Raw genomic sequence first — 11,865 nt, 5'->3', positions numbered from 1 at the left:
TAAAACAAAAATCCATCTCATTTTAATAGCCAGAGTTCACCAATCAATGTTATGCTTTGTTTTTCTTTGGAAGCATTGTCAGTAAACAAATACATTTCCCCTCCCCCATAAAAAATATATTTTTTTTAATTCCCCATAAGGAATTGTATGAAAAGAGAAGACTCAGATTCAGCAGTTCCCTCTCCCCCTTATGCCTTGAAACTAACAACAAACTCATTCTACTCTCAAAAAACCAGAAAGATAAAGATTAAACATGATGAAAAGAATCACGATAATCATTTTGGAAATTGACCTTCTGCTTTCCCATTAAGGGAAGACAACTGTGTGTGCAACAAGAGTAAAATAAACCAAAAACCAATTCATTCATTTTGTGGTTTGGAACGTGTTCCTCCATGTTTGAGGGGAGGGCTGGCAAGTTTGGGGGCTTATTTACAAGGCTTCAGTAAAATGTTTGCTCAGACACCTTTGGGCTCTAGTCCACTTCAAGTTTATTTTACTGGAACCGCAAGCAGAGGCTACGGGATCTGGTGGGGCAGGGTGGAGGCTTTCTGAGGAGCGGTGGCTACTGCCAACACCTCGAAATCAGCTGTTGTGGCTGTCTGGCCATTCTGGCAAGCATGGGAGTGGTGGGGAATTAAAAATTTTGTCAGAGGCAAGAAAAAGGGCACTCCGTGGTGGGGACGAGACCTGCTACTGGTCACCCTGTAGCACAGGGATAACAACAGAAAGAACCCCACATATCCCTGGGCCAGCTAGGGGTCAGGTCCTGCCAGTAGCATAGCTTAAAGGATAAAGCCTGGGCGTAGGAGTCAGAAGGACCTGGGTTCTAATCCTGACTTTGCCACTTGTCTCCTGTGTGACCTTGGACAAAATCACTTAACTTGTCTGTGCCTCAGTTACCTCATCTGTAAAATGGGGATTAAGACTGTGAGCTCCACGTGGGACAAGGACTGTGTCCAACCTGATTAACTTTTATCTACCCCAGTGCTTAGAACAGTGCTCGGCACATAGTAAGCACTTAAGTACCATAATTATTATTATTATTATTGTTAGCTGAGCGAGCCGGAGGAGAGAGAGCATGGGCCACCCTGGAGACAGACCGATGTCGGCCGGGCACGGCCTGGAGCCCAACTGACTTGGCTGCAGGACCACAAAGTGTTACTGACAGAGACTGATGACTTAATACACCACAGCCTGGCCCCTGGCCTGGCCTCAGGAAGGACCTGATGGAGCGTCAGAGTGAAGCCCGCTAATTCACAACCACAACTATGAGAGCCCCCATACCAATAAAGGGGAGTCCAGTCCAGCCTACTGGGCACCACTGTAGTTCTAGTCCAGAGCCCCAATCAGCCCCAGTCCTCTAGACTTAAAGTTTTTTGGGCAGGGAATGAGTCTGTTATTCTGTTATATTGTACTCTCCCAAGTGCTTAGTACAGTGCTCTGCACACAGTAAGTGATCAGAAAATAGGATTAATAATGATGGCATTTGTTAAGCGCTTACTAGGTACAAAGCACTGTTCTATGCGCTGGAGAGGATACATGGCAATCAGGTTGTCCCCCGTGGGGCTCACAGTCTTCATCTCCATTTTCCAGATGAGGTAACTGAGGCACAGAGAAGTGAAGTGACTTGCCCAAAATCACACAGCTGACAAGCAGCTGAGCTGGGATTAGAACCCATGACCTCTGACTCCCGAGCCCGGGCTCTTTCCACTGAGCCACGCTGCTTCTCATTGACTGACTGAGCCAGTGGAGGCAGGCTCGGCACTAATGAAAAAGACAAAAGATTGCCCTATTATATCACTCTTGGTGGAATGGCAGTGCCAGTTTTCGTTGTTCTACTGGTGCAGCATTCTGATAGTGCCTGGCACAGAGTAAGCGCTTTAACAAATACCACAATTTTTATAGGCGTCAGGGTGGCTGAGTAGACTAAAGCGCCAGACTCAAGTTGTCACTTCCCCTAGTTGGGGCTTCTGGTCTCCAAAAGGAGGCATGGGTTCCAATCCCACTTCTGGAGCTTTGGAGAAGCAGCATAGCCTAGTGGAAAGAGCCCAGGCTTGGGAGTCACCGGACCTGGGTTCTAATCCAAGTTTTGCCACCTGTCTGCTGTGTGACCTTGGGCAAGTTAACCTCTCTGTGCCTCAATTACCTCATCTGTAAAATGGGGATTCAATCTCTGTTCTCCCTCCTATTTAGACTGTGCACCCCAAGTGGGACCTGATGATCTCTTATCTATCCCAGCACTTAATATAGCGCTTGGCACATACTTAGCACTTTGCTAGTACCACAGTTATTATCATTATTACTACATTAGTGTGACCTGCTCTAAAAGTCCTTCTCTCCTCCCTCTCAGGGAGCTCATCAGCTAACATGATTTCAACTACCATCTTTATGTTGACGACTTCCAAAGTTATACTTCCAGACTAATCTCTTACATACTCTAAAATGTTGTACTTCTTTATCCCTTGTCGGCTTTTTCCAGAGGCAGCAATTTATACTTAATAGGAACAGAAGTTGATTCTTCATTTTCCATCCTTCAATAAATCAGTGGTATTTATTAAGCACTTACCATGTACAGAGTCCTGTACTAATTGCTTAAGAGGGTACAATATAACAAAGTTGGCAGACACTTTCCTGCCCACAAGGAGCTTACAGTCTAGGGCGAGAGACAGACATTAAATTTTGGATATGGACATAAGTGCTTGGGGGCTTGTTGTGGGCAGGGAATATATGAAGGGAGAAAAAGTTCCAGGCCAGAGGGAGAACGTGAGCAAGGGGTTGGCACAAGCCTGACGAGATCAAGATACAGAGAGTAGATTGGTGTTAGAGGAGGGAAGTGTGCGGATTGGGTTGTAGTAGTCAAGTAGGATGGGGTACCTTACTTTCATTAATCTATTTTAGCCCAGCCCATACACCTCGCTCCTCTAAGGGTTGAATGAGAGAGATGAGTCAAGGATAATGCCAAAGTTGTAGACACGGTGAAACAGGGAGGATGGTGGTGTTCTCTCCCAGATTCTTTCCAGATGCAGTCTGTGTTTTAGTCGATTCTTACTGTAAAATATTTCATGGCTCCATCCTTTTCTCTTCACCCTTAAAACCATCTTCCTGGTTCATAACCTTCATAACAGTCTAGCTGAATTACAATTACCTCCATCTCGCGGGCGGCCCCCCCCCCCCCCCCCCCGCTTTCTCCACTGTCCAGTCTTATTATTATGGTATTTCCTTTTCATCTTTAAAAACTGACAAAGTACATCACACCCTCAAAAATTTTAATGCTACACCATTGTTTCTCATATAAAATTGAAACTGTCAAGGCTCTCCATCACCAGTTAGCTATCCTTTATTCAAAACTCTCCTGCCTGGGATTCACTGTCCATACCTTTCGGCTTGCCTGGATCAACCTCCCACCTCAGTGTTGACAAATTACCTCCCCCCCCCCCCCCCCCCCCCCCCGCAACCTCCACCCTGATCCTTCAAAGCTCTTGTCACAGGCCACCTCCTCAAGGAGATAATCCCTGGTTAATTTAAGTTCCCATTTTATTGTACTCATCCAAGCGTTAAGTACAGTGCTCTGAACACAGTAAGCACTCAGTAAGTACCACTGATTGCTCAGCCTCATAAACATATATTTGTTATTAAATTGTTTCCATGCATCTGTTATTTATATTTCTGCTCATTCTTCACAATGAAAAATTTGCCCATTTAAATCTCTTTTCCCACATTAGATTATAAGAACCTCAAGGGCTGAGACCACCTCTTTTCTGCTTGGTCTTCAAGTGCCTATATTCCAATTCTACTCTCAAGTGTGCACCCAGATTTGGGGGCCTCTACCTTCTTTAGGTATGTAACATATTCCCAGGAGCCTTTTCTCCCTCTAGACTGTAGGCTCATCGTGTGCAGGGAATTTTTCTGTTATATTGTACTCTCCCAAGCACTTAGTACAATGCTCTGCGCACAAAAGCCACTTAATAAATACGACTGACTTCTCAAGAATATCCTAGCAGACCCCTAAAACTGGAGCCTGGTCACTATTGTGGGATCCCCCATCTAGGGCCCAGCCCTGCATGGGCAGTCACATTGAGATCACAGCACCCAAAATGGAAAGCACTTCCTTACAAGCTTGAATGAATTCACACACCTTTCCAAAGAGTCCAACTTGTCTTCCACAGAGTTTTTCATCCTGGGAGAATCAAGCCCATTGACTATGTATACCACATGACAGTTTGCTATTTCATTATTGATGTATTTATTAATAATTGTTATTAAATGCTAATAGACACAGGATAATTAGATAGGGTTTCTCTCACTATTGGTTTACCTATGTACCTGAGTCTTTTTCCACTAAGCATTTGATTGGACTGTCTCAGGTCCCCCATGGGGTTCACAGTCTAAAAGATGGAGATAGTACACTTGTCGTTGGCAGGGAATATGTCTTATATTGTACTCTCCCAAGTGCTTAGTATAGTGCTCCGTACACAGTAAGTCCTCAGTCAATGACTGATCCCCACTTAACAGATGAGGAAGAAAACTGATGCACAGAGAGGTTAAAGACCTGCCCAAGATCACACAGCACACCTTTGGCAGTGCAAAGATTAAAACCCTTATCTCCCGATTCCAGGATCAATGTTCTGTCTACTAGAACCTCCTGTCTTCCTAAGTTCTACACCAAGTAAACTGGCATTGTCTTCATGCCTTAGGCATCTAATCGCTTAACTTGATTAAATATGGAGCATTTAAAAAATTTTTTTGCTTATTGAGTTTCAATTTTAAAAAATGAAGGAGCAATTTCACTTTATTTTAGTAGGAATAAGAGGGGGCTCTAATTGTTTTACATTGGAAATCATCTTTGCTGTATCCTAATGCCAAAATAAGCCGTCAGGACTGACTAAGATTGGGAAACTGGAAAGAAACCACAGCTGAAGTTGAGAAGAAAATTCTCAAAGCTCAGTGCTCTCATTCAAAACACCCTGCTGAGCAGAATGGAGCAGCACAGCTAACCTGTGCACACGTGTGTCCACAAGGACTTGAAATCTTGTTGAGGCTTTATAAAGTACCTTCAAATCAAAATCCCAACTCATAAGGTTAACCATGAAAAGGCTTCAATTAACCAGTGCATACGGTAAAGGATCCAGACCAATCTAAACATTCCCGTGACTGCACAGACTGTGTGGATGCTCTGGTCATTTGAACAGTTTCCAACTTCCCCTGCAATTCCAACCTTTAGGCCCTACTGCCTACATTTCTACTTAGAAAGGACTTGGAAAATGAACTGTTAGAGATATTGGCTGACTGATCAGACAACCACCTTTATTTTTCCAACAAAACAGGTTCTAAACCAAACTTCCTACCAAAATTCCTTCCTTCCAAAACTGTACTCTTCCTATCCACTCTTCCATCTCATGATCCTGACTCATGCTTGAATGGGTGGAGAGTGAAGGGAAGAGAAGGAAACCAACAGTCAGTTGGCTCTAAAGGAGCTAGAGATTTCCCTGGGCATCAGCCACATCAAGGTGGCCACACTACTTAACCCCTCTTGGCAACACTGGCTGTATTACCAAGGGGAGATCCGAGCGCAACTGCCTGAGATAAGGGGTGTCCAGTGTTAATAAACAGGCTTCCTCTACACCTCAGCAGGGCCTTCCTTTTCTAAACAGCCTTCCTTTAATGTTGGCGAATGTTGTTTTTCCATTGACTCAACATCTAGCCTCTGGTGGTAGTTGGGGAAAATGGAGTGGGGTGGAGGGGTGGGGGGAGGAAAGAAGGATGCAAAAAAAAAAAGAGCACAGCCATGGTTCCAAACAAACTAGACACCTGCTTTGGAAAAGAAAATGACTTCGTCCTCACTTCCTCTTGGTTTTGATCGGCCCTTCTTTTTTTTTTTTACGCAGGATTACTTACGGCATGGAAACTGGCGAGGGCTTCGTAATTTTCCTTTATGGATTTGGCTGGTGTTATCTGAAGAAAGGAAAAAATAAGAGGGTTATTGAAGTACACTCAGGGGGAGAGGGCAGATACAAGTCTGGAGGAAAGATGAAAGAGGGAAAAGAAAAGAAAGGCGGGGAGAAAGGATGGAGGGAAGAGGAAGGAGAAATGGGGGGACAAAAGGAAATGAATGAAAGGGAGAGGCGGGGGGAGAAAAGAGAGGAAAGAAAAGGGGGGCGTGGGAGAAGACTAGAAAGAGGTGATCCATTCCCTCTGGGAAAGACTTCCCAGGCCCAGGCTCAGCTCGATTTAATGAGGGAATGAGATCCCCTCGGATGTTGCTCTGAGCCAACAGAAGGTCAAGGGACATCTTCGAACCCAAATCTTGATTAAAGCCTGCTAAGTGTTTTGACTTGAAGGAGACATGAAGGATTAAGAGCAAAATAGAGCAGCGAGGGTAAGAAAGAAACAGGAAAGAAAAGGGAAAATCCACCCGAGACACAAAAGAAATGGTAGAAAACACGTCTGAATCAGCTAGTCATCTGCTAACAGGCTGTAAAGATTCCCAATGACAAGTTGTCACAATAGTTTAGTGAAACTGAAGCAGCACTTATCCCCTTTCCTGTGCTTAATCTCCCCGTGCGCACCACAGAAACATGCTACCGCGTTTAATAGGATTAGTTTAGTTCACTTTCTCCTTTTTTTTTTTTTAACAATTCTATTTTCATCAATACCCCATCCTTGAACTCAACTCTCCTGCTGTGCCTCAAACTACTACATAAATGCTACATAGCAGTTCCCTCCCCAGCAACGCCCTCCCAACCCCACTGGAGAATGTATGGGCAGCCAATGAGACTAATATCTATTGCTGATGTCTCATGCCTGTATCTCATGGGATATCTAGTTGTAGTGATTTTCCCCTCATTCTGAAAATGAGAGAAAGGTGGAAGAGGTTCTCTGGAGAGCCCAGGCTACGACGCCTTGACTTGCTCCCTCTGCTCTCCCCTCACCCCCTCCCAGCCCCACAGCATTTATTACATACCTGTAATTTAATTGTATTGATGTCTGTCTCCCCATCTCTAGACTGTAAGCTCTTTGTGGGCGGGGAATGTGTCGGTTTATTGTTGTATTGTATTCTCCCAAGAGCTTAATACAGTGTTCTGCACAGAGTAAGCACTCAAATATGACTGAATGAATATGGTAAATTGAAATGGTTGGAGAATAAAATAATAATAACAATGATAACTGGTATTTAAGCATTTTGTGCCAAGCCCTGAAGTATTCATTCATTCATTCAACTGTAGGTTCCATATGATCAAAACAGATACAGTCCCTGGCCCTCATGGGGCTCACAATTTACGAGGGAAAGAAAAGCAGGCAGTTTGCCCTATTTCAAAGACGAGGTAACTAAAGCAGAGAAGTTAAGTGATTTGCCCAAAGTCCCACAGCAGGGAAGTGGGAGAGTCAGAATTGGAACCCAGGTCTCCCGACTCCCAGCCCTCTTCACTTTCTACTGATGCATCTTCTCTGAATCTGTCAGACTAACCCTAAATGGAGAGGAATAAAAGAAAGCACTCTGACCTCTTGGCAAAATCCTTTTGCTTCTTCCTATCAGCCATAGCACTGTTTCTTAGTCCCTCGAAGAGAACGGCGTGTTGCCCTCTGCTACAGGGTGTTCGCCCCCAATTTCTCAGTCCCCTGCAATCCAAGCAGCCTGCGGGCGGGTTGGTCCTCGGAGAGCACATCAGCCCCTCCCGTTCGACACTCTTAGGAGGAGAAGAGGGGAAGGAGCGGCGGTTCTCGGGATTTGAGGCCTCTAGGGAGCCATTTGAAGGGCCGCAGCCATCGTGCGCTACACCTGTCTCCTAGAGGCAGGCCGTAGGAACGAGTACCCGTCTCTGGGGGTTGGATTCCCAGGCCACGTGGGGATGCTCCGGCCACGTGGGGATGCTCCGGCCACGTCCTGAGGACCCGTTTAGCCGCGGTTCTTGCCTTCCAATCGAAGGGAGGTGGGAGAAGCGGGCCTGCACTGCGGGGGAACGTGGGAGGGGAGAATTTAGGGTGGAGGAAGGATCGAGCCTTCGGAGAAGGGGAGTTCTAGAACCAAGGACTCGCCGACTCCTGGAGGCAGAGGTGAAAAGCGTGAACCCCCTGCCTCCGTCTCTTCTAGGGGACATCGTGGCGGGGCACGCGTGGACTGCCCCCGGGCTCGACTTCTCCAGGTGGCTCTTTTGGCGAAGGAGGGGATGGGTGATGGTGCAAAGAGCTGGACAGGGAAGGCACAGCTAACTCCGGGATGGGGGGGGGGGGGGCGTTGAGAGGAAAAGGAGGAGGGAAGAAGGCGCCCCACAGCTGATACCGATCCCCCACCCCTCCAATTCCAGGCCCAAGGGCGCCCCGACAGCCTCTTCCCCCCCTCGGCATTGCCGCCGGCCTCCCGCAGCCTCCCATCTGGGTGAGTAAGATTCAACTCTCCAGAAGTCACCCGCTTTCAACTGCAGCTGCAGCCTCAATCAGGAGAAAAGAGGGAGGGAGGGGAAGGGCGAGGGAGAGATTTTCCCCTTTTACAAAGCAGGGATTAATTTCAAGGGTCTTGGCGCGGAGGCGGGAGGGGAGGGGGTGGAAGAAGGGAGGGGGAAGAAATGCCAGTGTTCAAGAGCGCGCGTTCACCTGCCAAATTTAGCCTCCCTGCTCCCTTCGCTTCCTCCCCCCTCCGCCTCTCAGACACGTCTACACCCCGGGACTGTAGCCTCGGCCGCGGTCGGGGCAGGGGAGATGACATTCCGTCCAGGCCGGTGGCTAGATTGCACCCCGCCAACTCTCCCCATCCCTCTTCTCTGGACGCCCAGGACTCCTGGCCCAACCTTTTTCTTCCCCTGCCTTTATGGGGTGGGGGGGAGCAAGGGGGGGTCCTAGGTATAGAGGAGATACACACAGCACGGCTGGACCCTCGTGGCTGTCCAGCGCCTGGCTTCCCGAATCTTTCTCTAACTTTTTTTCTAATGTTAATTTCATTTCCTGCCTATGAGTGAAGACCCAAGAATCGCCTTTCATATTTCAAATTCCCAGCTGAAACCCAAACTGGCTTTTCTGGGTATTAATCACAAGCAAAACACATACAGAGCAGTGTCCTTACTCTGAAAATTCGCTGTTCCATCCACTTTTCAAGGTCAAGTTGAAGGCATAGCTCTTTAGCCAGTCTATTCACCTCGCTGCTTTCCCTTTCCAGATGATCTGAGCCCTCCCTCTAGCATCTTTTCTTTAAAGAAAAAAAAAAAGCAATTACATTCTTCACGTGCCTTCCCCTCCGTATACGTGGTGTTCATCAGAGATGAAACGATAAGGTGGCAACAGGTGTGTAACCACTCATTAAGAACGGAAAGGAGAAGAGAAGGGGGAGTGAACTTGGTCCGGTATGTACCCCTAGACTTACCGAATCAGAAAAAGGGTCTGAGCAGGCCTGACTGAAAGTTGAAAAGTTTCTAGGCCATATAGTGAGCCAAAAAAGAAAAAAAAAGTCCCTTTCCTAGGGCCACTGTTTGTTGCCTGATCCTACAGGAGTAGAGCTGATTAGATCTCTCACTTCCGTGATTCCCCCAAGCCCTGTGTCTGAATGAACTCATTCAGAGCAGGGCTTGGTCTGTCCAGAGAGGGATCCCCACCGAGGGTGGTTTCATATTCTTTTAGCAACCTCGAGGTGCCATCCTGCCTCTCCTAACCTGAGATATGATTGAATTAATTTTTTTTAGTACAGCTACCCTATATTCCCTGTGCGGAAACCCCTTTTAGGTTTAGACACAATTGAGATCAATTGTACTAAGTTGATTTTGTTTCACAAACTGGAAGATAAGAACTCAATATGTAAACATTCCAAAATAAGATGCAAATTAGTATTTTGAGCCAAGTCTTTGCACTTTTTTTTTGGTGGGTACTTGTTTCTGCTTTTGGTGGTGGTTTGTCTGTGAAGTGATTCCTTTCTCTCTGTAAAATAGCAGAGTGAACAGGAACTTTCAAGATAAATCAAAACCGCTGTGGAGTCCACTTACCTGTACCCAAGAACTCTTAGGCTTTGAATAGGCTGGCCTAAGTTTGTTTGTGATTTTCATATTCATGATTTCTAGACAGTTTTCAGATCTGGCAATCTGGCACAGGGTCTCATTACAAACAGGATTAGGAGAGCAGATAGAGATGTGGGCATGCGCATCAACAAGTCCCTGACTTTTCCAACACCATAATAATATGTGTTCATGTGCTGGTGGTGCCTGTGAGGTTCAATGTTTGGGTATTTTTACACAAATAAATAACAGAATCCCATGTAAGGAGCATCGTATGTGTTGAAGTCATTTCACACATTTAAATGGCAACCTAGAGAGAAAATTATGTGGCCTATGGACTTTTCTTTTTGATGTTAAAATTTGACAGAAAAAGGGCCAACCATTTTATATTTAGGTTCCATCCCTGAAAATCTGGTTTTCAGTTTCATTGACTTTGCTTTTGAATAAAGTGAAAGTTTTTTTTTTTGTTTTTTTTTCAAATTTCCCACCAGAAAACTTCTCCTTACCCCCAATCCCCTTTTTACTGGTTTCCCTCTTCCCCCACCCCACCCCCATTCCGAATGAAACCGGCCAGGAATAGACCAGTGTATATAACTCACACCGCATGACCAAAGGCCATTTAGGAAAACCTAAAAAAACCCCAAACTTTCACCCTTGAAAGGATTAAGAAAAACCAAAGAAAGCCAAGGACAGACAAGGGGACTATGAGAGTCACAAGCAATTACCCTTCAGATTTATGGACCCGAACAGATGACAAATCTATAATGGGGGAGAATTTTCATCCTGTTTACGAAGAATAATCCCTTAAGTGCCCCTCTCCCCTTTTTCTAACTTCGGGATAAAGACGCCCTAACTCAAGGTTTTCAATCATTCCGTGGAAACAAAGCCCATAGCCTGCCCAAGCAGCAACAGGCTCAGAGATAAGGGGGCGGGGGCGGGGGGGAGGAGGAGGAGGGAAACAACTTGAGAGTGGCGACGGACGTTCTGCCCCTTCTCTCCTTGTAAGGTCAAACCCCAAGCAGGTGCCTCCTGGCTGTGGATGCGCCGAGGGCCTCAGGGGTGGCTCAAGGCCCCGGAGCAGCTGGGGAGGTGTGTAAGGAAGGGAGGGAAGGGCGCGGGAGAGATCTGGGCTGAGACCCCTTGAAATCTCTCTGGCTGGGGAAACAGCCAGTTCCTTCCAGAACCTAGAAAAAGTGGCAGGGAGCTGGGGGAGAAGGTGGGGATACAGAAGGAAGGAAGGGAGACTGGAAGGGAAGAAAGCCGGGGGGGGGAGAGGGGGGCGGGGCGGGGGCGATGTTGAGATGGCTCAACCCAGGCCGGGTTTTTTTCCCAGCTGTAGCGAAGGACAGACTAGTGCGTTGCCGCCCGCTTGCTGCTGCTTCTGGAGGGGAGCACTCCATTCTCAAAGTGGGGAGTGGGAGCTCTTAACGCAGACAACTAAATGGGAAGAAGAGGGAACTCAAAACCTAGGTCCTTATCACTGGCAAGCGGGAGAGGAATGACGGTTCTTTATTCTCCAAACGCACCGTGTCTGTTATACTGCTGTTTGTACCCCCTCCCCCAAGCGCTTAGTACAGTATCCTGCACACAGTAAGCGCTCAATAAATACCAATGATCGATTTCTTAGGATGAACAAGTATGAACATTTCAGCGCTAAGCAGCCAGGTGTTGCTACTGCCATAGGACACGCATCTAAGCATTATCTGTAGATGTTTGAAACTGTATCAGGTGTCCACATAATAATCCGTCCGCTGCATGAAATGGATGTATGATCCGGTTAGGACCCCCGAGAAGGTTTAGGAGGCGAGCACTTTAGTATGCATTTAGTTCACCTGAGCGGTGAGCCCAGGATCGGTAGCGGTTTAATGCACCCGGGCCCCGAGTTCTGTCT

The sequence above is a fragment of the Ornithorhynchus anatinus genome, chromosome 19 (assembly GCF_004115215.2).
Source record: "Ornithorhynchus anatinus isolate Pmale09 chromosome 19, mOrnAna1.pri.v4, whole genome shotgun sequence".
NCBI lineage: Eukaryota > Metazoa > Chordata > Mammalia > Monotremata > Ornithorhynchidae > Ornithorhynchus > Ornithorhynchus anatinus.
This window is presented reverse-complemented; position numbering follows the sequence as displayed.